The sequence below is a fragment of the Crotalus tigris genome, unplaced genomic scaffold (assembly GCF_016545835.1).
Source record: "Crotalus tigris isolate CLP2741 ecotype Arizona unplaced genomic scaffold, ASM1654583v1 scf7180000017792.2578787, whole genome shotgun sequence".
Taxonomy (NCBI): Eukaryota; Metazoa; Chordata; class Lepidosauria; order Squamata; family Viperidae; genus Crotalus; species Crotalus tigris.
Window position 1 is genome coordinate 1941380 of NW_024096639.1, and position 26636 is coordinate 1968015.

Below are 26636 nucleotides of genomic sequence, written 5' to 3' on the forward strand. Positions count from 1 at the left end.
AAGAAAGAAAGAAAGAAAGAAAGAAAGAAAGAAAGAAAGAAAGAGTTAAGCTGCATAAAATAATACATTTTGGCCTATAACCACTAAATTAATAAAACTCCAGTTCTTATCAACAAATAGAGATCAGGTGTCTTTTAAAAAATGAATCTATCAGATTAGAAGAAAAGAACAAATTAACTAAATGAAAGGCTTTAGATTGCCAGAAATGATGAATAAAATCTTTTTAAAAAAATATATTATCATGAGGGTGTTGAGTAACAATACACAGGAACTTTTTTTACCCAAGATTTCTTTTTAGGAACTCTGGGATGTGATGCATCATTTTTAAGCAATCCTGTAAAGTATCTTGTTAGTTAATGCTGCCCAATTATGGACATATACATTCAGTACAAATACTTATTTTGATACACATTCATTAGGTGATGGATCTAAACCAGTGTTTCCCAAACTTGACAATTTTAAGGCATGAGGACTTCAACTCCCAGAATTCCACAGCCAGCAACGCTGGCTGTGGAATTCTGGGAGTTGAAGTCCACATGCCTTAAAATTGTCAAGTTTGGGAAACACTGATCTAAACAATCATATATAACTACAAAACAAAAAAGCCAGGTTACAGGCTCTATACTACACTATATCTTGGCGGGGCCACAATTTCACGTGGTGATTACAAGGATTTGTGTCCATTTAGGTTTTCTTGGAAACACTTTTTCAGAAATGATTTGCCATTGTCTTCTTCTTAGGCCCAAAGTCATACATTGACTTCATGCCAAAGACACTAAACAATATTCTGTGGTTTCTAGCTCAAGTACCTTTAATCGCCACATCAAACTGGCTCTCATCTACTTTGTGCAGAACATTATATACAAATATTTAATTTTACTTAATGCCTAGTTATGATTTCAGGTTTAAGAGGTACTCAGTCCTACTTGATGACTTCAACGAATTGCCAAGGATCAAAATTAAGTGCTTGAAAGTATAATAATACTATTATTTACCCTATTAGAAAGATCCTGAAAACCTTCTTTATTGATGATTGTTTTAAAAATGTCTAAACATTATAGCAGGATAAATACTCTTTTCTGAAATGCATAAGGAAGTGAGATTAATTCATTTAAATCACAGTGCAACATTCCAATATGTGTATGTGTGTTACAAACACTATATTAATTTCATTAAAAAACCGCTGTCCTATATGGTGATTTCTTTCATATTCAGAAAATCTCCATAGTGCAGATTTTTTTAAATTAACATTACCAGACCTATTAAAAAGAGATATGGATGAGTACTAATCATGTGAATAAACTTTCTGGAAAGTCATTACTTTATATAAATCATTAAGCTTTTATTATGAGTAGTATAAATGGATTTGGGGAGTGGAGAAATCTTAGCTTTGTATTATCATAGAAGATTCTATTCCCTAGCGTACATATGTATTCCTAGTAATAGAATACAGGCCTATTAGTTTGGGTTAGTCAAATTGCTTATTTCAAAGAATAAAGATATAGTGGGAGAAAGAGAGATGAAGAGAAGAATGATGTGTTACTTTGTACTCCCTGAAGAAAGCATACATTAAACATAAAATAGGTATGTATTCCTTTTCTAAATATGTTAGAGGCTGGTATTATCTTTACAACATGATATGCAAAATCTGTTCTTGGCATATCCTGATGAGAAGTGTCATGTCTCAGATTAATGGCAACATTCCAGCAAGTGCTTCTAACCAATGGCTCATTTTTCCATCATGCTGTTATGATGGTCCATAGGCTAATAGCTACATGGATAGGAAATGCAGTGGAAAGAATGGTCTAGAAAGATTGTTCCACTTGCAAATACTGCACTTTGTGCTCACAGGAATATCACATGTAATTTCAAATCCTACATAAGAACATTCATAGCTGTTTCCTATGCAGTATACAGCAATGATTGGGCAAATTACATGAGCCATGATATGCACATAGATTGTCTGATTTTGTCAGCTTCAGCTTTAAAGTGATAGCTGAGAAGACCCTCAAAGAAGGATACCCGCTCTGGCTGAGAAGGCATTATATCTGCTAGTTTTCCTTATCCAAATCTATAATCCACTGAAACTGGTGGAAGATGCTGATCTCACAGGAATGTGCATAACATGGGTAGCATATACTATTGATGTAATTTTGCCACCTCATCACAGGGCAAGCAACAGCTTTAGTTCTTGTTATTGATTTTAAATCTGTAATTTGCTTCCCAGAAGTAAGCAAAGGAAGAGACATACAAAAGAACAAAACCAATCAAGGTCAAAAGGTTAAATACAGTGTGTCCAAGTACTGCTACAATTACTATCTTCGCAAGCTTTGGTTCTAAAGTGCCAATTTATTATGTACTATTTTTCTTATAACAGACAGTCTAGTAAATGCAAGGACTACTTGAGAAATCCTGTAATTTCAGACATTAAACACCAAGTTTTTGTTCCATCAAGTTCAACTATATTAAACAGTAAAAATTTGTTATTAGGATAGTGCAGTATTTCTGACTTGATCCAAAAAAGCTGTTTTAGAGTATGTTAGGGATGCATGTAGAATCTTTCTGAAACTCCTGAAAGCAGCCTCACCTTTTAAAAGTGCAGGTGCTTTGAAGAGGTGTAGACAGATAGTACATTCATGGTGCCTTATGCTCCAATGATGTGCCATATTAATAAGATAGGGAGCTCATTTTAAGGCATGCTGCTTTTTATATAAATCTCTTTGAGTTAACCATTTCCAAACAGTTGATATATAAGGTCTTCACCATCTCACAAAATAGATCCTGCATAATTTTAGAATTATTAGGACTACAGACATTACATCCCCACTATAAAACTGTGAAGCAAGGAAGGATAAGACAGGGATCCTGTGGTGCAAACGAAGTGAGACATCTGTTTAGTCTGAGGACTGGTCTGCCTGCTTGTTTGCTATGAAAGACAGTTGGCACATTCTTAGAAAGATAACAATTGTTGCCAACAGAAACATGTTAGGAAGCAGTGTGTATGTTTCCTGTATGTATGAATGCCAGTTTTAAACAAACAGGAAAACAAGTCCCTTTATAAGAATGCTGTCAAAACACTACAGCTGCTTAAAAAATAAAAGAAAATAAAGAAACATTTCCAAATTCTTGAATGACAGAAATTCAGATGATATGGGTGGATAAAGTTAGCCTTGTGAAATACTTGAAGAAATGCTCTGAGTGATTTATTCAATTCAGAATCAATCAATAAGGAAGCCATAGGAACCTAAAATTTGAGGTAATGTTTGGTACCAAGTTTGGTATCAATAAGATGTCAAATCACTACCTGGGCCAGGCTCCACCTACGGGAACTACAGTAGTTTCTGCTCCCTTACCAACGGCAGAACACCAGCGCATCCAACCACCTAGTCAGGGTCACGGCACAAATCCGCAGGGCGCTACGCTGGTGGTGCTCTCGGGCCATGACCAAGGGGTCACCCTTCAAGGAACCAGTCAGAGTTACCATCACTACAGACGCCAGTCTGTATGGTTGGGGAGCCCATCTGGACTCCCAGTTTGTACAGGGACGTTGGTCCGCCACGGATCTGAGAAACAACATCAACTGGCTAGAACTCAGGGCTATCCACCTAGCCTTGCAACAATTCAAAGACAGAATCAGAGGCCATCACGTTCTAGTCCTAACAGACAACGTAGCAGCCAAGGCGCACATCAATCGGCAGGGGGGGACCAGATCAAAAACCCTGATGACAGAGGCACGACTCCTATTCAGCTGGGTAGAGCCCAATCTGAAGTCACTAAATATTATTAGAAAAATGTACCATTAATTGTAAATAAAGAAGTTTAAAAAGTCGGATGAGTACATAAGCTCATTAAAATCAGCATGAAGAAGCAGTGGAGTGATGATACTGAACCAAGATGGACTTTACAGTGATGTTATTTAAGGCCAGTTTGCAAGGCCAGATTGTTCCTGCATAATTACGAGCTTTTAAGGGTTTCTCAAAGACAGGAAAATAACATGTTATACTCTACCTACCTTCAGATCTTTCAAAGACAATTCTTCCATCTTTCCTGCAAAGTGAAAAGTAACGTTCTCTGACTTGGGGTAACAAAAGTGCTGCCTGCCTTGTTCGTCATGCTTCATGTCATTGTAGGCAAATGCCTCCACTCCAATTTAATACTAATCCCCTTTCTGTCATTGATTGCTATCTCGCATGCCATTTTACACTGAGCTTCTGGGCTACCTGCTTCCTTTTGGAAGGACCTTGACAGGTGGATTCTTTAAAAAACAAATTCATGGTATAATTATGAAAGGCTGGACTTCTCTATTTCCTACCCACAATCCCCTCTCACTGTTTAACTGCTTTAACCACTGCAGGGATAAAAGATTGGGCTTTTTCTTTTCTTACAAATTTTCTGGTGAAACTGTGAAACAATGGATTTCTCCTCTTCTCTTTTTTAATAGATAAAACTGACAGTCGACAAAGAAGGGTAAAACCCTTCCTTCCTTCCTTCCTTCCTTCCTTCCTTCCTTCCTTCCTTCCTTCCTTCTCACTATAGGCACGTGTCCCTTGGGCTATTCTCCTTGACTAGCTCAAATGACACTAAAATGACAAAGTTGATATTGTAGATTTTCTCTCTTTTTTATCAATACATCAGTGGATGCCACAGATAGGAAGATGCTAAGGGTGAGTGCCAATAAATTGTGTGTGTGTGTGTGTCACATATCAGTGGGAACTGACTGATGATTGCTTTCTTGCTTGGGATGGAAGTCTACAGTAAATACAGTTTGAGTAAAACATAAAGACAAATATTATATACATTTTTTAAAATGAATAATAAAATATCAGATAGAAAATATGAAATGAAAGTGATAAATATTGCTGTTCTTTCAAAATTCGTAAGATTGAAAAGTTAAACATCTACAAAAATGCAATATGGCCATACTAATATAATTTTCCCTGTTGTTTTCCCCCTTGACATTTATTCCTTGCCTGGGCATAAATAGTTGGACTTATTGTAGAGATTACAATGCAGTGCAGATAATGAGAATATAATACCACTGTCAATGGCAATCTCACTGTTTCTATTAAACTAAAATCTATGCTATCAGTCTTGCAAATATCAGAAAGTGTTGTGTGCCCAATGAACATGTCAGCTCTTGCTTTTAAGCCAGTCTTGCTTTCAGGCTATCCAAATTTGGAGTCATATATTATTCTATCTCCATTAAATACAGAGAATGGCTGAAGCAGGTTCACACCTCCAATTTACAGTTAAATTGAATGACTGCTGAATTTTTAAAATTTTATTAGCTCTGCAGACCATTAAACTGCATTTCTCCCAGATGGATCTGCTGCCAAGACCTAGGAGACAAAGATTAGACACTCTCTGTGAGTATAATACAGACTGTTGATACAGCTTGGATGGGATGACTAAGTAGAAAGAAGGGAAAGTAATCCTTAGGTATCCTTGCATATTAAAAACTAATATAAATAATGAGGTCGAAAACAAAGACCCAGAATTTACATATGCATATATTATCCAGTATATAGAACTATGATAAAAAAATTGTTTGTGAAGGAAGTAAAGTGAGTCATGGAGTGGCCCATAACACAAGCCAGAATACATTTTATTAGCTGGTTACTGGTTCTGAGTCAAGGTGCAGATATCAGAAAATTGAAAGCTATGCAGCTAGCACCTACAAGTTTACTGTTTGATATTTCTACCCCAGTGGTGAAGAAATATCATTACCTTAGGCACTGTTGAACAATTCTCACTGAGCCAAGATAGGCATAATAGTTATTATAATTCCATAACCTCTAGAAAAATACAGGTTCTCTCTTCTTGCTCTGCATTGTGTGAATAATTCTCTGTAGCCTTCTGATAATGTATTTAGGCGAAGATATATTTGAAAACCAGATTTTGTGTTACCTCACCTCTTTGTCCTGAGGGTTGACATCATCCAGAAATAAATTTTGCCCTGTTTGCTGGGATTGAGCTGTTTTGAATATCTGTTTCTCATGGATTTTTCCAAGAATGGTTGAATAAAGGGTTCTGATTTAATCATCAGCTTAATACAAACATTATATTGCTCAAGGCTGATCACCAATCCATGAAGCGGGATATAGAAGGCTCATTGACCTAGAATTCAAATATCTAATATTTTCTGTTACGTGCCTAAAGCACTGTAAAATCCAACAATAACAAAAAGAATGTAAACATCATAGTATTCATTTGTAATTGTTCATGATTGAAAATTACAGAAAATACAGCTTCATAAACTACATTCAAAGCATTCAGAAAGCCCTAATGTGTGAAAGAAATGAGAAGAAAAAAGCAAGTTCAGTAATAATAAAACACTTTTTTTAAAAAAAAAAAAGGTCATTAATCTAGCCTCTGAACCCATCTTTCTGAATACAGGCAAACTTGTAGAATATGTGATTCTTTAAAATCAGACAAAAGGCAGTCCGACTGAGACAGACAATGTCTTATTCAATTATTTCAAATGCATATAGTCTCTATATATAATGATTACAAAGACTTTTCATTGTGCAAAATAATCTTCCATGTATGACAGAATGAAGCAAGTATGTTTACCAATTATCCTATTCCTAGCACAGAACCTTTATGCATTAGACCTTCCTATGTTTCTCACATTAACACATTTGTATGTGAGGTGAAGGTGTCTTTATATATTTATGCAAAACAACCTCTATTTCAGAAGATATGTTTTGTTTATGGTCTGTCTTTACACTTTTACATCTTATCACTTCCCTATTCATGTTTTTTATTGCTGAAAGAACTGATATAATAATTCCTGAAATTAAGCAGGGATAATTCCAGTCAAAGACTGAGGACATATCCTTAAAAAACCTTATATATTCTGTATTTCATGATAAAATAAATAATGTTGCTGTCAAATCATCAATCTTGGATAAATTAAGTCCTTTCTTTTACTATTAGTTATTTTTGCCAATTTACTTAATCTTAGAGCCAGATTGATGTAGTAGGGTAAAACTGGGAGACTGTGAATTCTAGTCCACCTTAAGCACGAATCCAATTGGATGACCTTAGGTCTCTGCCCTAGGAAAGAAGCAATAGCAAACCACTTCTGAAAAACCTTGCCAAGAAAACTGCAGGGACGTGTCCAGGCAGTCTCCAAGAATTCGACACAATTGAATGGAGAGAACAAATCTTGAACTAGATAGGACAGTGGTTCTCAACCTGTGGGTTGGGACCCCATTTGGGGGTCGAACGACCATTTCCCGGGGGTCGCCAAACAACACAGTCCGCCATTTTTTCCCCCTTTTCCTTAGCTGTGCTACTCCCTTGAATAGAGTCTAATTCTACTGGCTTTCAAAAGCCAATAGGAATTGTCCAGGCTGTCTCTGCCCTGCTGAGCCCGCCAAAAGTCCCATTCTGCAAATGGTGCTACACCAGTTGAGTAGTCCTCGACTTACAATTGGTTGAGTAGTCCTCGACTTACGACCGGTTGAGGGTCGCAGCATTAAAGAGGTTGAGAACCACTGAGATAAGAAGAGGGTGAGAATGGTTTTGGTCAGCTTTTCAGTTGTTGAAACTAATGTTTATAAGTAAATTGATTTTTCTTGGCATATTTGTAGCAGTCTGTTACCTGCTTCATTATATACAATGAGGATATTATTTTTCTATTATTCCAGACTTTACTTCTAAGTTTAGCATTTCAGCTTTCCATAATTTGTATAACATCTTTTTGGGTATGGTGTTGACAAGATATTGCAAGTCACTGTGGAAATGTTCCAATTCAATTTCCTCTGCATCTGTGGATGCAGCATAAGCCTGGATCATCATCATAATGATAGGCTTGTGTTGAATTCATATTGGCATCATTCTGTCATTTATGAGGTTTTATCTGTGACATCCTTTTATTAATAAGGATTCTAAATTTCCTCTGTGATTTGCTGGTCTGCAGTAGAAGACCTCATGTTCCTTTAAAGTCTATTAATTTCCAGAATATAAATATTTAGCCTTGACATTTCAGTTTGCCTTCACTCATGATTCTGACATCCCCTATGCCAATTCTATACATATCTTTGCAGCATCAAGATTTATTTTTGTATACCAAGCATGTGCTCTAACAAGGTTAAAAGAATGGATAACCCTCAGAAATAAAAGACTGTTATATTTAGAAGGACATGACTTGCAACTTGGATGGCACATATTTTTATGGTATGAAAAGAAAAAAAAACCGATGGATACTTCCAAAACCACTATATAAGAAATACATTATTATTTGCATGGGGAAGGATAAAACCAAAAATGTATATGAAAATCCCAGATGGCTATCAATGATGTAAGTATTTGTTCACCCAAACTTAGTTAAGTTTGAGAAAATTCTAACATATAAGGATATTCTGAATACAAATGGAAATTAAAATCCAAACAAGAGTTAGAAAATTAGGGTATTGACTTATTATGGTGGCCTCGACTGCAAATGCAATCAAAGTATGATAAAGTTGTTAAAATATATGGTTTTTTAAAACACCAGACAATGTTTGATCAGGTGTTGTTGACTTCAGATGAAAAACTGATTAAGAAATTGTATAACGTTTTATTAAATTTGAAAATGGAAGACGAACAAGTGAAAGAAACAATGATAATATGGGCAAAAAATGGATAGAATATAGAATTAGAGAAATGGCAAAATCTTTGGGAAAGAAACTATAAATTGACAATGGCAACTTCATATAAAGAAAACTTATATAAAATGTTTTATAGATGGCATCTACCACCTGTCAGATTAGCAAAAATGTTTAAAAATATGTAAATGTTGGAAATGTAATCAAAATTCTGGTACATATTATCACCTGAGGTGGACATGTGTTAAAAGCAAAAAAAAATTGGACAAAAATACATACTTGATTAGAAAAGATGCTAGGGAAGCACGTAGACTTTAAACCTGAACTTTTTTAATTAGGTATAATTCCAGAAATATTTGATAAACAAAGTGTATGTTTAATATTACATGTATTATCAGCAGCAAGGATTGCATTTGCTCTGTCCTGGAAAAATGAAAAAAACACCATTGGATGAAGAGATAATCAAGAAAATACTGGACTGTGATGAAATGGATAGACTTACATTCAGAATCAAAGGAAAACAAGATACAGAATATTTTCAAACATGGAACTTATTTTATCAGTGGCTGGAAAAACAGGATAGAGAGTAAGAACTTAACTTGTATTATTAAGTAAAATAAATTAATCCAGACAACACATTCTTCATTAAGCACCAATGAACTGTAATAATAAAATTAATAAAATGCTATGTAAAAAAGATTTATTTTTGTCTTTGGATGCATTAGAAGCTGGACATCCTTTCAGCTTTTATCCAGTCATATTGTGAGTATGTACAACGATCAGTTTCATGTGACGCACAAGCCCCTTAACTACTATAAGGTAGTGTTTCATTGAGGGCTCCAATATATATAAAAAGGGGCACAAAATATGTCAGAAGGCAGAATGGCAAAATTCTGTCAAGTCCTTTTGAGCTATCAAAAACACTACATGTTGATACTAGCTATGGTGATAAAACAGTGTAAATTAAGCATAAGAGTTGACCTGGTTTTCAGAAGAAAGAAAGTTGATCTCAGATGTAGCAGAAACTAAGAAGGTACTCAGAAGAAAAAAAGAGGAAAATTTCCCATAAAAGATAAATTGAGTTTTTAAACATGGTATTAACACCTCCTTTGAAAAAAATATAGTTGTTTATAAACACTAAAAGGTTTAAAAGGGCTTTGTTCATCCTTACAATAAAATATACCAGCTACATGTTTATGTGCCTCTTAGAATTGTTTTGATTTACACGGCTGGCATCCTTCTGTTTTGTAACAGAAATGTCCCAAAATTTATTTATTTTTTATTTTTTTGTAATGTTTAGAGGAAGCTGGTGACATGTGAAAGAAGCAATTTATAGCACCGGGTAAAGATCAGCTTGTATTTGACTCAAAACATGTGAGACAATGCCTACCCTGTGGAGCTTTGCAGTTTACTGCATTTGCTACTCATCACTCTTAACAAATGCTTTCTGGTTGAAGGGAAAATCACATGTCTCCTATTGCCACTGAAGCTATATCTCTTTGTGCCCATTCCAACTTTAAGAAGAGTTCTCCCTTCCATGCTGTTTGCATAATTGCAGTCTTTCAAACTTTTAACATGGCATTGTAGCAAAAAAGAAAAGGCATTCTTAATGCTGAAAATATGTCCTATAGAGCAACTGCAAAATATTGCAGATAATTCATTGAGCCTGTTAACTGACAAGATTCTCCTTACTCACTCCTGATTATTTTAACGGATGAGAAGGAGAGGCAATTCAAAATGCACAAATGTTTGTATGTGCTCATTTGGCATCTTGAAATGAAAGGGATTTGAAATGTGGATATCCATTTTCACTGCTGAGCCAGAAATGAGAAATTTCTTCAGCCTAGCCACAATGTGTAAATACAAGAGATTACAACCAATTGCAAAGCGGTTTCTTAATATGCAGTAATGCTGCAATCCACAAAAAGTTAATTTCAACCGAGATCCACTGAAATAAATGGAAACACAAATTTCAGTACCATTATTGTTTTCAGTAGAAAATAATTTTCTCCTACCCCAGTGTATATACAGACTGTGTATGTATGTGTACACACGCATACACATACAAATTACCAAAATTCTTGTGTCTGAAACATTCAACTGTGCAAAATACCTCATCACAGAGTAAAATGTTTTCAACAAATGACCTCAAATGGGCTAGTGTACAGAAAGGCTGGGATGCATTATTCCTGAGGAAATTAAATTTAAATAATTTTTTGCCACTTCAGTGCTGCTGCATTGCTGACATTCAGCACTGCCACTACATCACCATGGAGAGCCCTAATCACATGATCATCATTTTCAACATTTCTGACAACTTCCCAAAGGTCAATAGGGAACCGGGAAGGAAATTATATTGTTGATGTCCCTTCCCACCTTCCCACCAATAAAGTCTTTGCTGGTGGAAAGCTTGCAATGGAGAAATGATGCAGCTTTCTCTGCACTTGCAGAGCATAGGTCATTCACTTCCTCTCTTAATGCCTCCCCCTCCCAGCAGTAGTCAGTTACTTGTCTTCAGGGAAGGGGAAAAGGAAAGGGAGAATGGAGGAAGAAAAAAGGGAGAAAAGGAAGAACCAGGGAGGAAGGAGGATGGAAGGAGAGATAAAGAAAGGAAGAGAGGAACAGAAAGAAAGGATGGAAGAGAAAAAGGAAGGAATAGAAAAAAGAAAGGAGGAAAGAAAGAAACAAAGGGAGAGAGTGAAGAAAGAAAGATAATGAAAGGGGAGGAAGGGAGGGAAAGAGGGAGGGAGGAAAGAAAGAAGGGAGGGAGGGAGGGAGGGAGGCAGGGATTTTCAATGTTCACTGTGAGATTCCCACAAGGAAACTCAATATGGAAGCTGAAAAGAAGTCAAAAGTTGCTATACTTCCCACTGATATTTGTCTGACTACAGTCATTCTGTTTCTCTATTTGCATAAACAATTCTTCTGAAGCAATGATTTAATAGGTCACATGTTATCTAGTATATATACAGGCAGTTTTTCAGAAGTGTCCCAAAGTTGCTTTTTCAAGAGAAAACTGGACTTTCTTGTTTTTCTTTGAAAATATTTCACTTCTTATCCAAGAAACTGCTTCAGCTCTGACTGGATGGTGGGGAATGGAAGGATTTAAATTCCTTGCAGACAGATGGACATTTTCATTCTTTTAGAGAGTCATTGAGGCCGCTTGGAGGCTCGTCTGCCTCAACAATTTTCTAAAAGGATGCAAATTCATCCAAGTATCATAAACCTAAGAGGAAAGGGGGAATTTTCAGCAGATCTTCACAAGATCATCAAATTGAATGGAATGAGTTTGCTTGCAAAGATGATGACTGACTACAGTGGTACTATGACTTAAAGGACTTTAAGAATAATATCTAGCACTCTAAATTAGGTTTGGAAGTTGCCACTGGTAATAACATGGAAAACCAGTGGTTGTTGATTCTATAATGGCATTACCTTTGGTTCTGAATGTGCCTGCTATTAAAGATCAAACTTGAAATTTGGGGATGTGCTTGGAAGACCAGAAATTCTGGCAGGAAGAATAGTTAGAAGCCGAACCCAGGAAAATGTCAGTTATGGTTAATGTATGAGTTGCAGTCTTTTTAAAATGAGAAGCACTGACAACAATCACTGGAGCTTTCATCACATCAGTGACTCTATTATTTACTAGAGATTATGATGTGTGCAGGCTGTGGGTGGAGACGTTACAGTTCTATTTGAGAGATTTAGATCTACAAAAAGGGGCAACCTTGCTGATTCTCCAAACTTTATTGCTGTACAATTGGAAGAGGAAGAGCAATATCTATCTTCCTTCTGAGGGACAGATTCTGAAAGAAAGAAGTTGTGGTCCCATCAGCCCTAAAATCCATAAACCCAAGTGCAGTTTCTGCCACTGACCCACTTGATCTGCAGCTAACCTTTAACCATTCATTATAGAAAAGAGAAGCCTGGACGAACAGTCTCATCTATGGGTATAATCAGGTCAACTTCCTTCCCTGCTCCTTGAATTGTGAGTCAGTGGAGCAATGCAGGGACCTAGAAACAGGGTATATTTATTTGTACTACACTGCATGGCATTTTAATTAGTAACTCTGTGGATTTAAAATCTCTGAATGGACACACAGGGACACTTGTGTAGCATAGCTTTTGTGCTTTCCCGCTTGGAAAAAAAAACCCATTTGAGGACACCAGCAGGGGTTTAATAGAAGCTTTGATAAAAGTTCTCTGAATCCTTTTATTGTTGCTCAACTGCAGACTGGACCCTGGTGTCTTTCAGGCTGTGATCAGGAGATAACAATTAATTTCACTCAGTTTGGGGAGTTGGTTAGAAAATATGGTGATCTTTCTGAATATGTGGATATAGAGGGGAAAAAAGGTATAATTTCCGCTAAAAACTAAGAACATGTCTGTATGAGTTAAATATACTGTATGTAGGTTCTTTCAAAAAACACTTTGTGGCTTTCTGCACAAGAAGCATTTTATAGATGAGAAATGATAAGTAAATATAAAAGGTTAATGTACTATAATGTCCTTCAATTTTCCAAGGAGATTGCAAAATAAAATCAAGGAAAGATTCAATAACAGAATGATATACTTGGTTGTCTTACCAAAATTATCAGAAAGGGTTAAAGTAGATAAGTTTCAAATAGAATGATGTACAAATGATGAACATGTTATTGCTAAAATGTATACAATTTTGTTGAAATATAAAAAAGAAGAACAAGAATTTATGGTAAAATGGACTAAATATTTTGGTACAATATACAAATGAAACAGTGGGAAAATATGTGGTTGAAAGGACTTAAATTTACATTATGTTCTTATCTTAAAGAGAAATTTTATAAAAATGTTGGTATTTGCCACCAGTGAAATTGTCTAGAATGACTTTAAGGGACTTTTTATCATGTATGTGCAAGTAGTCCTTGACTTATAACCATAATTAGGACTGGAATTCCCGTCATAGGTCGTAGCAGCCATAAATCAAGTCAGATCCAGTTTTAAAAGAATTTTTATGGTGGTCATGAACGGAATCACTGTGGTCATTAACTGAATCACACCATGGTTAAGTGAATCTGGTTTCCCAATGGACATTTTTTATTGGAAATCAGCCAAACAGGTTGCAAACCACGAACACATGAATGCAGGATGTTGCAATCAGTTGTAAATGTACCTGAAATTTGTTCATGTGACCATGGAGGTAATGCAACGATTGTAACTGTGGGTGTAGCTCCTAAGTCACTTTTTCCAACAATGTTGTAACTCTGAACCATCAATAAATGAATGGCTATATGCCATAGACTACCCGTATGGGTCAGTAAAAATCTGGATAAAAATAAAAACACTAATTCAGAAGATCTTAAAGACTAACTGGGGTTTTTCTTTTGAAATTAATGAACAGACACATAAAAACTTTCTTTTTATATATCACAAATGCAGCAAGATTATTATATGCTCAAAAGTAGAAAGGTTGAACACTACCTATTATTAGAGAAATGGCTATGAAAACGATGCAACTTGCAGACATGGCCAAATAGACTTCCTTAACTAGACAAAAGACATTATCTCCAGTTATACCTGACTTGAAACTCCTCATAGACTCATAGAAAAAATGCACTTATGACTTGTGATTTTGATGATTATAAAAAAATGGATGAAGGAAAAAAGAGAGCTTTTTTGTAATCACAGAATAACAAAGAATTTTGTAATCATACTTATATGTACTGCAATGGAAATTGGAAGTTTTTTTCTATTCTATTTTTTTTATTTCTGCACTTTTGTCTTTTTCTTCTTTGTTTTCTTATTACGTATTAGTAGGAGTTATTTTTTATGTTCTCCTTTAAACTTAAGGAAACTTATGTAAAAATAGAACTTATAAACATGTCTGACCTTGTATACCCCTCCTGGAATTAGAACAGACAAGAAGAGAGAGAGAGGAGTTCAAAACAAAATGGAGTGAGTCAAACAATTATGGAGAGTCATATTAAGGATTTCTTAAAAAGTTTTAAAATATATGATCTCTTACCATCCTGCCTTTTTTCAACAATGAATAGAGACAATTCTTGTTTATAAAATAATATTTTCAGCAGAGTGCCAAATCCCACAGAAAACTGTCAAACTATATTATAACAGGACAAAATCTGTATTTAAATATTGTAATAATCTCTTTCTACTGCAAAGTAGCTTCATCTGCTCAAAGTTGTTCATTGACCTCTAAAGTTGTTGATTTGCTGAAGGTGGTAAAAGCTTTTCTCTGCTTGTTGATTTAGATTTTACTCTCCTTTTGAATACAAATTCATGGAAATGGGTGGTACAAATGCTTTGCCAAGAAGTAGGCAGTTGTTTATATTATTTTTCTCAGTAAAAAGCATAATCACTTTAAAATAATAAATTTAACCCCTCCCAATAATAGATTTCCCGTTTTTTGTTTTGTTTTGTTTTAGATGCATGTATGTACATTCCTAGTAGCACGTCTAACACACATGAATAAAGCTGGCTGCCAAAGGGAAGGAAAAGTGGCTAAGAGCACATATTTCCTACCAATTATACATTTTCAAGGATATAATTAAATGACCATGGAAGGAATTTTCAGTTGATCAGCACTATTTATCTTTCAGAAATCTTTACCCAAGCACATGGAATAGACAAATTTTAGTTAACCATTTAGTTCGGTAGCATTTCTAAGCAATTCAAGGCTACAGCTATTCTATTCTCTGAACTTTTTACCATTTTTAGCCTTCCCAATATTACTCATTTTTTATTTGCTTTTAAAAATGCTGCATAGATAATTAGAGATCATAAAGACATTAAAAAAAAGTTAAATTGTAAAGTAAACTATAGTGGAATAGGTTTGCTGTATGTCTGCTATGCAGAACTTAATGTACTTAAATACTGGAGGTTATAGTGGGTTTCAAGTCACAGATATAACTCCAATTTTAAACACATTAAAATCTCCAGAAAAAAATATCTATACTGGATCAGTTGTCACTCAGGTCAATAAGGACCATGTCAGATATTAGCATTCCTGATCATCTGTGGACAAGTGGCAACAGGACTCCGGAGCTATAGCTGGAATACCAGAGTCTAACCCTGTGGGTTTATTAGAAGAAAAAGACAAAAGTATACTGTGTTGAAAATCATACCATTATGGTCTGTTATTATAAATCAGAACCAACAAAGTATGGATATTCAAGCAAATTGTAATGTTTCACTAAAATATCTGTAAAAAATATCATGTACCAGTAATAAATATTCCACAGGGATATAAAGTTGAAAAAGTAGTTAAAACTGGGTAGGTTAAATTATTGTGGAATTTCCAAATGCAAACTGATAAACTCTTGGTCATAATACATCAGATTTAACTGGTGTATTGATGAAAGAAAGGAAAGTGTGGCAATACCAAGAGATGATGGAATAGAAGATGGAAATCATAAATATCAATACCTGAAAATCAAAACTGAAAGATGGTTGCAAAAAACAGCTATGTAATCCAATGGTTATCAGCACTTTGAGTGTCATACCAAAAAAGTCTTCAATAGCACTTAGAAAATCTGCACATTGAAAAAAATTCCATCTGTCAATTAAAAAAGGCCACACTGCTTGGATCAGCACTTTACTACAATGATACATTACAAATACAATGTCCTTGGAAAGAACTCAATATGTATAAATGCCAATACCAAATAAAGAATCTCTGGTATCTGTGATTTCAAATTGTTGTCTATGTAATAATAATAACAGTCAGAACCCTTGACCCTAAAATGAAAATGAGTTAAGAAATTCCTGAATTTTCCTCTGGGTTAACCTCATCTTCCAGCAATAGAAGGAAGAAGAAAATTAACTCTTCCTCAAATTTCATTACCATCTGCTATAATGTGTCTCTTTGGTAAGCAGAACAATGTCTCCATTACAATATCAATAAGATTGCATATCATCAGTTCTATGGATGTGTCTGGCTTTAAATATTTCTCTGATATTTAAAAACCTGTCTATTTCTCCTCTCTCCCAACTCCCCCCCCCCATAATTTTAATCAGTCAGAATGAAGAGAACTGAACAACCTGGCATTTCCAGAAGACAGTCATGAACCGATAGAATTCTAAAATGTCAGGAATTTATAACATTGCTCAGTCTAATTTCTCCTTTCCCAAATCAAGTAAGAATGACACAGGGAAAAAGGATTATTGTATTAAAGACACAGCTTGGATTCACACACTGCATTAAGTCGTAATGTGTTGTTTGGTTTTAGCTTGGTATCAGTGAACCCATTTACTGTAGTTTATATAAAAAAAAACCTGGATCATTTCCGGTTTTGCGCCATAGCACACAGCGGAGGGATTGCAGAGCTCCGCAACCCACGGCTAGTTTTGCCCTGCCAGGTGACACTAAATGGGTCTAAAGTTGCCCCGGAGAGGTGATGAAGAAAGAGGAGTGCCCGATGATTGCAGAACAACAGCAGTCATTCTGCTCAATCTGGGGGAAGCCCTCTAACCTGACAGGAGAAAGGCTGGCCATAGCTCAGTGACCAGCCCAAGCTACTTGCAGCTAAAGTCCAAAGGCACTAATCAGAACGGTGAACACCGTGCTTGAAACTGGGTGAGGAATTCGATCTTTTCTCTCCTATTTTGTATATGATTTCGTGGAAAAGATTCTCAAGAAGCAAAAATCCTCCCAAAGTGAGAAGGGAAGGGACTATACGCCCACCCTCTCATAGATGGAAACAGCAAATTAAACTCTTATAGAGAACAAAAATATATTGAAATGAGATTAAAAATACTACAGTCTGTATAAATTTGAAAACTAAGAAAAAAAAACCCTAAGACTGTTAAAATTCCATAGCTGAAAAAGCATTGATGAAATGATAAATAACAACAACTCGTCTTTGCTTTAAAAGCTGGACAGTGAACAGCTACTGACACCTAGTGGAGGATTAGAGAAAACTATAGCTGCATTGACTCAGAATTTGGCAAGATACCCAGAAATAACAAAACAAAACAAAACAAAACAAAAAAACAGTTGGGAACAAAGCTATGAGCTATCTACTACAGAGTGAAATTATATATGTTTAGAAATTGCTGACCTTCTGGGATTGGAATGTGGTTTTTAAATCTGGTGACATGCGGCACTTAGAATGGCCACAGCAAATCTGAAAAGTGCCATAAAGGGTGCAAAGCAAGCCCATTGGCAGAAAATTCAGAACTTTTTTCAGGACCCAACAAACACCAGGCGAATGTGGCAAGGGATCCAGACCATTACAGATTACAAGATGGCTCCATCAAGATGCAAGGATGACACAGACTTCCTAAACAAACTGAATGCATTTTTTGGTAGATTTGAGGCATCAAATAGTACTCCTACCAGGAAAGCTGTGCCCCATCCTGATGAGCAAGTGCCAAGCTTTGATGTCACCTCTGTCTGGAAAACACTGAAGACAGTTAACATTCAGAAAGCAGCAGGCCCAGATAACATCCCTGGACGAGTCCTCAGGGAATGCACAGAGGAACTGGCTTGTGTACTCACAGATATTTTCAACCTCTCATTGCAGCAGGCAGTGGTCCTATCATATTTTAAGATGGCCATCATCTTGCCAGCACCAAAAAAGTCCAGAATTACAGGCCTCAATGATTACCGTCCAGTTGCACTGACATCCACCATCATGAAATCTTTGAGAAGCTGATAAAGGACACTATTGTATCTAGCCTCCTGCCAGCATTTGATCCGCTTGTTTGCCTACTGACCAAATCGATCTACAGAGGATGCTATTTCTTCCATTCTCCATCTGAGCCTGAAGCACTTAGAAGAAAGAAATACTCATATGCGCTTGCTGTTTGTCGACTTCAGTTCGGCGTTTAACACAATCATTCCCCAGCATTTAGTAGACAAACTGGGCTTTTTAGGCTTAAACATTCCTTTGTGCAACTGAATTCTTGATTTTCTTACCAACAGGCCCCAATATGTGCAAGTTGGAACAAATACCTCTAATACCATTTTCTTGAGCACAGGTTCTCCTCTGAGCTGTATCTTAAGTCCGCTGCTGTTCACCCTGTTGCCTCATGACTGTTGTGCTAGGTTTGCCACCAACCATATTGTGAAGTTTGCAGATGATACAACAATAGTGGGCCTTATTCAGGATGACAAGGTGGAAGCTTAGCTCAAGGAAGTTGAGGGATTGGTGAACTGATGTAAGGAAAACAGACTAGTTTTAAATACCGGAAAAACCAAAGAGATCATTGTTGATTTCAGAAAAGGCAGGCACAGCCACACTTCTCTGTGCATTAATGCCTCACCTGTGGAGATGGTTACCAGTGTCAAATTCCTGGGTGTGCAGCTAACGGGTAGGCTGATTTGGTCACTCAACAGTGAGAATCTGGTGAAGCGGGGACAGCAGCGCCTGCATTTTCTATGTCGCATGAGAAAAGCACATCTTTCTTCCCCTGTCCTGACCACTTTCTACAGAGGGATGATCGAGAGCATCCTGTCACATAGCATCACAGTCTGGTTTGGAAGCATCACTGCTTCAGATAGGAAGGCAATGCAGAGAGTGGTGAAAATAGCCAAAAAGATCATTGGCAGTTCCCTCCCTCCTATCCAGGACATAGCACAGAAGCGTTGCTTGAGCAGGGTCTGTAAGATTATCTGGGACATTACACATCCTCTTCATGATCTGTTTTCCTTGTTATCTTCTGGGAGGAGGCTTCGTGGTATCCATAGCAGAACATCCAGATTCAGCCATAGTTTCATTCCATACAGCATTAACCTTGTGAACTCTCAAGCTTCCTCCTTCCGTTATATATTCAAGATAGACAGTATTTAATATTTATTTGCTACGTATATGTAGGGATGTGGGTCTATACAGATGTTCATAGTATGTTTAGGTGTGCATCATGTATGTGTTTCACTTTGAGAGTGGGCAACTAAATTTCATTTTTGATGTGTGCCGTTGTGCCCACAGGAAAAAAAAAATGACAATAAAGGTCATCTTATCTTATCTTAAATACAATGAGCTGCTTTTTTAAGTTTAAGAATTGTTACAGAGAAAGAAAAACCTTGGCCTTTGGTTAATATTCTAAAGGGGAAGTTACTGGAAAACTTTCAAGTGGTTAAACACTTTGGACTGAAATCTTAGCTGGCTGATAATCATAAGATCTCTGAAAAAAAGAACTGTTACAAAATACTGTTTTCAGTGATGCTTAGATAATTGGAAACAGATTACAAAAACCATATATAAAGATAAGAATTACACAAGATTTGGTTGTTTGGATTTTAAGATGGGCTGGTTTGATAAAGCTAATTAAAGAGACTTTAGTACCGGTGAAAAATTACTTAGAGGAGGGAAACAAAATGGATGTTGTTTATTTAACTAAAAGTGACAGAAAACCAACCTAACATCCCCTTCTGAAGACCCCAGCGTGGAACATCTGAGATCTGCAGGAACAATGACTCAAGATAAAGCAAATACATTCCAGGAGAAAATATATGCAATGCTGCAACAGATTCAAATGACAATTGTCTTAAATCATGATAAGATTAAAAACAACTTTGATAACATAAATGAACATATCTCTAACCTAAACTCACAATTAAACAAAAATGATGAAAAAGAATGAACAAATAAATCAGATAATAGAATACAAATCAGAGGAAAATGACTTAAATATGGAATCTACAAATGAAAAGAACTACAACTTAATACAAACAAAAGAAAATCTGCAAAATTTTGCTACAGCAAAGGAAATAAAAAAGATGTTTTACCTTCTAGAACTTGAGGGCAAAAAAGAACACTTAATAAAATGGATTAAAGAGCTGTCAGGAGAATCATTTAAAGCATGGGAGACAAAAAATGAATATTCTACTTAATTTGTCTTCTTTATCCCTAACAATATCTACAAAAATACAACCTGGCAAATTAAACCTACTGATTTGGAAAGTGACCTGGCGAAAGAAGAAGATTAGAATTAGATTTAAGAGATGTGATTCAATTTACCAGATGGAATAGTATATGACAAAACACTTGTTTGAATACAGTTAAAAATATAAAAAATAAAGAAATAGTAAGAGGGATAAGATATATAAGTGATATAATACTTTTATAATATGTGAAATGTAAAAATATTGAGACGTTGTATTTGAATGAAAAATGTGGATATTCAAAGATAATGAATTTTGAGAAAATTATGAATGATAAGAATGGTTTCAATACTGACGGGAAATTAAGCTTAAATAATAATTTTGAAAACAGGACATATAATGACTTAATAACATGACTCCTATAAATACAGTTGAAATAAGCTGATTAGAAAAAATGTTATATGTTGATGTTATTGTTATATGTACAAATACTAGAAAAATGTATTTAAATTATTAAGAATTATATTTGTTTAATGTAGACAAAAGGAGAATAATATTAGAAGAAGAGCGGATCAAGGAAATATATTATCAACTAACATATTGATCAATTATAAAAATTAATTATTGTTTTTAAATATATGAACTCAGACAACACATTGTTTACTAAGCATTAAAGATTGTTATTGTAAAAAATTAATAAAATATATTAAAAATATTTATGGATTAGTGCCATGTATGATCTCATCCTTTGTGGTTTATTCATCTAACAATGGTTTAAAAATCACATCTTAGCATGCATACTATGTATATGAATGAAGCATGCAATGTACTGCATAAATAAAGCAAAAGATTTCCTGGATTTTTGTTTTGTTTCAAAGTATTATATTTTTTAAAATCCCATTGATACATCTTTTTTTGCCAAGTAAATGTGTTTTTGTTCTTCTTGGACCAAGACATCATACGGCTACATTCTTATCAAGCAAGGCAAAAGCCAACTGGCAGATGGAAGCTCACAAGTACAGGAAACAGAATTTCCAAAGGACTTAGCTTTAGTCTTTACAGTTAAGTCCCACCAAAAATAAGAATGACCTTGGCTCTTCCAACATTAAGAACGCTACATAATTCTCATTAGTTTGACTTGATTTCCTGTTACTGATTTCCTTACACATGCTAAACCAAACATTAACTCAAGAAAGCCAAGGAAACAAGCATGCATTGGCTTTCCTAATGAATAAATAAAATATCAAGCTATTGACATTTAAACATTATATCTTACTTTCTTTTTCAAAAAAATCCTATTTACCTCATATACAGAATAAATTGATAAAACATAGAAATCAATGAAAGAAACAGGTTGGGAAAAAAAGAAATTATACAGTAATTTAAATAAGCAGATATTTAATTAAAGAGGCTCAGGTAGCAGCTGGCATATTCTCAATTATTTCACAACCTAGAAAAATATGTTTCATTTTTAAGCACAAAAATGTGTATCTGCTTTTAAAGCTACTTATTTAAATTGTTCACCTGCATATTACTGAGAGAAGGAGAGAGGAGTATATGTGTGGATACATGTGTTATGAAACAGTTGGAAATAAAAGGGTTTAATGAATAGAAAGGTAAACACCCTTAGCATAGTATAGTTGGCTTGGAAGATTTTACTTTAGTGCCTGAATTCAAATTAGGGCCTTTGATGCTGGTGCAATTTCCATCATTGGTACTGAAAGCAGCATATACTCATGGCATAACATAATAATAGATCTGCATTAGATTTATAAATATTCTACTCTACAGCTGAAATAAGAGTGGCAAAACACACAGAATCTTTTGTCCATTTCCTGTGCAAGGTGGTGCAATATATCTGAAGGGAAGCAGGGATTTCTGAAAATATCATACCAAAAATACTAATAAAAAATTGGTTCTTTTTATAGAATCTTCCTGTGTTTGTGAGCTACATGGAAATAAATCACCCTAGGTGTTTGATTATTTAGAATATAGACAAAAACATATAAGAACAACACTTTCTTTTGATCCTTCCCCTTTCCCATTCAACACTGTGCTTTAATTAGAAAAAACAAAGTGTAATTCTACTTCTCTTTGTTTATAACATCCTTCAATGTTTACTGTTGGCACTGCTTCTGGAAGTTGGGTGCTACTGAAGTAAAATCAAATAAATGTAGCTAGTAGAAATATGTGTTCATTTTATAATTCTGAGGCATTATAGATCATATCTGACATGACAGAAAATTGAGGGAAAGTTTAAAAGAACATTTACAGAACAAGAATGATTTTCTTATGCAGATATATACAGGGAGGTAGATAAGACAACTATGAGAAAATAATCTACAAATCTCAATTTCTCTAAAATAAAGATTTACAACAGGCAAGCTGACAGCTAGACACAATGGGGTAAAAAAAGAAAGTGGGGGGGGGAATCACCCAGAATTGAATATCTTCATACAAAAGATCCTTCTCTGACTAAAGCTGCAATTTTAAAATATCTTTACTTAAATGCTGTGAGATAAAAGTCTGTTTATTTATTTATAGACTTTCCCTCTTAACTCATCTCTCTCCCTCTCTCTCTCTCTCTCTCCCTCCCTCCCTCTCTCTCTCTCTCTCTCTCTCTCTCTCTCTCTCTGTGTGTGTGTGTGTGTGTGTGTGTGTGTGTGTGTGTGTTTAGAAATTCAAACTTCAGAAGACTAACAACAAAACAGGTGAGAAGACTAGGATATCCTGAAATGTTCTAATGTTCATCTGGATATTTCAACTGATTCCCCATTGAAACCAATCTTTTAATGTAATATATATGGGAATTGTTTGCCATTCTTGCATTGTGTTTTACTAATCTAACATATTTCTAAAAATTCTTAATTTTTTTAATTCTTATTATGTCTTACCAAAAAACTTATCACAATTCTGCCCAAAATTTATGTTGCTAAGTGAGAAATTTGTTAAGTGGATTTTGCCCCATTCCATTATATGATTTTTCTTGCCACATTTGTTAAGTGAATCACTCCAGTTGTTAAATTAGTAATAGGGTTGTTAAGTGAATCTGGTTTTCCCATTGACTTTGCTCATTAGAAGATTGCAAAAGCTGATCACCTTATCTCAGGATACTGCAACTGTCATAAATGTGAGTCATAAATGTGTTGTCAAGCATGGGGATGCTGCAATGGTAAGTGTGAAAAATCATCCAAAGTCACTTTTTAAAGTGCTGTTGTAACTTTGAACAGTCACTAAATAAATGGTTATAAGTCAAGGACTTCCTGTATCTCGGGGAGGACAAAAAATTGTAGGCTTAACCAACCCATCGAAGTTAAAGAACTGAAAGTTTAAAAATCTTTAGACTAGAAAATCTAATCCAAACTAATAAATCATAAGCATACAATCTTGCTACTCAAAGTATGTAATAGAGACAATTCCATTCGACCTATTATTAGTTTACCTGTTGGATAGTAAGTTTACTGTAACAGAATTGCTAGTTGAAGCATTAGTGTAATGAACTATTATCCACATTTGTATACTATGTAAACTAATATCAGTTCCAACAGAGTATCAGATATATTTTTAATAAAAAAGCTGAATTAACACAAGATACCATTTTAAATATCAATCTTCAAACAAAGATGCATCTGATAGTCTTATTGAGGTAGAATTTATAAGTGTAGCAACACGAATAATTAAGATAGCAACATATGCATATGTTCACTTTAAGTACAAAATAGTATTTATCTATTGTTATTTAAGCCTGCACTTCTTGATACTAAAAAAAAGATTGCAAATGTTTTATTTGCACAAATACAAATCCACACTTACTGTATAAGCAGGAATATGCATCTTCTGTCAGGTCCAGATCATTTAAGGCAGACATGTCAAACTCGCGACGTCATGTGACATCGTGCAACATATCGGGACAGTTTTGCCATTGCCGGCAATGCTGTGGACGTGGCTTCCACGTGATGCATCTGGCCTGCGGGCCGGCAGTTTGACATCCCTGATTTAAGGCAATCTTGAAACTCCTAATATGCCTCTGAGGCAGGAAGGGAGGAGTCCCAAGAGTTCATTATAGAAGGAATCTCTTGGAGCATACTTTTTGCACATCACAATTAAAGAACAATCTGGAAGGCCAACTATAGTGTTTAAAGTTCACCAAGTTGATAAATAAAATAGAAAATATCCATGATTACCAATCTATATCTTCGTGACATAAATATTATTAGTAAAGTATCACATTGTTCCCATTTAAAGGCATATACACTATGCAATTGCCTAGGAAATACTTATATGGTTGGGCTTTGCCTCATTAAAACTAAATAGTATTACAAATTGTATAATTTCAATGTTGGTACAAATAAAAGGTCAGATCTTTTATTTATAATTACTGTGAACTTTTCATTTGTGTTGGATTGCCACCTTCTGATTTAGAAGCCAACTTGGTTTTTGAAATGCTGCATATGGTTGATAAAAGCAAATTATTAAAATATTTACACTGAAATTAATCTTTATATTATTTATAGCATATATATTTATATTCTGTTCAAAATAATATATTTTAGAACAATGATAATCATTGGTTTAATTTCAGTGATAGTTTGCAGGGGATATAATTTTTAGAAGCCAACATTTGAGTATACCCTGAAGCTAATTTATCTTTGTACTTTATTCCTTGGAATCTACTTTACTTATCTTCCATATAAAAAGAAGCAAATTTATGGTTGAAGGTTGCAAAGTTCTGCCCAAGAAAGAATAGGATGAATTTCAGTAAAAAGTAATATTTCCTATATCATATGACTCCTGATATCTTCACAGATTAGTATACACAATCAAGTACATACAGCCAAAGAGACACAATGACTGTGAATATATTTCACAATTTTAGCATTGTGTTAAACTTTATCACAGAATGTGTTTTCCTTTTCTTTGTTATAGATTGTTGAAATGATTGCTAGGTGATAGTTGAAAAAAAGCAAAAAGTGTTCTGAGTGCTGGATGCAGAGAATTTGCACTGCAAATTTTATTTTATTACACAATTTATAGATACTGGCGTTCTTATCCAGATCCGATTCACAGCAAAAGCCTACCTTCTCCTTGCATCCCTCAGTTTATAACATGTAGCTTCCTACCCCTCTTGATATTTAAAGATTCTGTCGGCAGAACAAATTAAGTAAGAAGAATACATCTTTGAAAGCAACCCATCAAACCGTATTTGTAGCAATATCTTACATTCTAAAAATAGGTATTTCAATGGCAGAGACCAACTTGGGACTCAAGCTGCCTTCTGCTAAATTGGTAATTTTGCGACTGGCCATGCCCACAGTTTCAGCCATTTGGTGATTAGATAAATCTTCTAGGGGAGCACATAAGGAGGGAGACCCAGGTGACACAGTATTAAATAACTGGGGGTTGTATAAATATTTATAGAAGTATATACCGAGAAGGTTAGATAAATAGAAGTATTAATGTAAGAGAAAATTAATCTTATTGTATATAATACAGATAGGGAAATTTGGAGAGAGGAGTTGCTCGGACATTACCCCTGAATTGTATCTGAAGAGGGATGAGAGGGAAGAAAGGAGAGGAGAGAGAAAAGAGGAGAGAGAAAAGGGGAGAAGGAAGTAGGAAGGTTTGAGGAGAAGAGGAGAAGTGGGGAGAAAGGAGAGGAGAGTGGTGAAGGAAAGAGAAAAGGAGAGGAAAAAGAGGGAAGTAGGGAAGAGAAGAAAGGGAGAAAGAAGGTAGAGAAGAAGGAGTGTGGATACAGTGAAAGGGGAAATGGGCAAGCAACACCAAAAGTCATGTGTATGTATTTATTTCATTTTATTAAAAGTATCTTATATATGAATGTAAAAAGAATGTATGTTAACATCTGATAAATATCACAGTATATGTAAGCGGGAGAGTTTGGAAAAATAAAAAAAATATTTAAAAAAAAGATAAATCTTCTAGGGTAAGAATTTCAAGACCAAATCCAAAATATGCTGTTAAAATTTCAAATGTGCCCTCTTCACCTCCAAAATTGTTACTATTTCCAATGAGTCCCAAAGGTGCTTTTTCAAGAGGAAACTGGACTTTCTTTGTTTTTCCTTGAAGACATTTTGCTGCTCATCTCTTCTTGGATGAAAAGCAAAATTCTTCAAGGAAAAACAAAGTCCTGTTGCCTCTTGAAAAAAGCACTGTTGGGACAACCATGACCTGGATGACTAAGAATTGGCAGAGACACCTCCAAT

At 35.1% G+C, this 26636-nt stretch overlaps 1 protein-coding gene across 1 annotated transcript in view; it reads right to left on the reverse strand.

The window, feature by feature from the left end:
* The window catches only part of EPHA4 (EPH receptor A4), a 185525-nt gene that overhangs the window by 54014 nt on the left and 104875 nt on the right, over positions 1-26636 (reverse strand). The window lies entirely within an intron of this gene.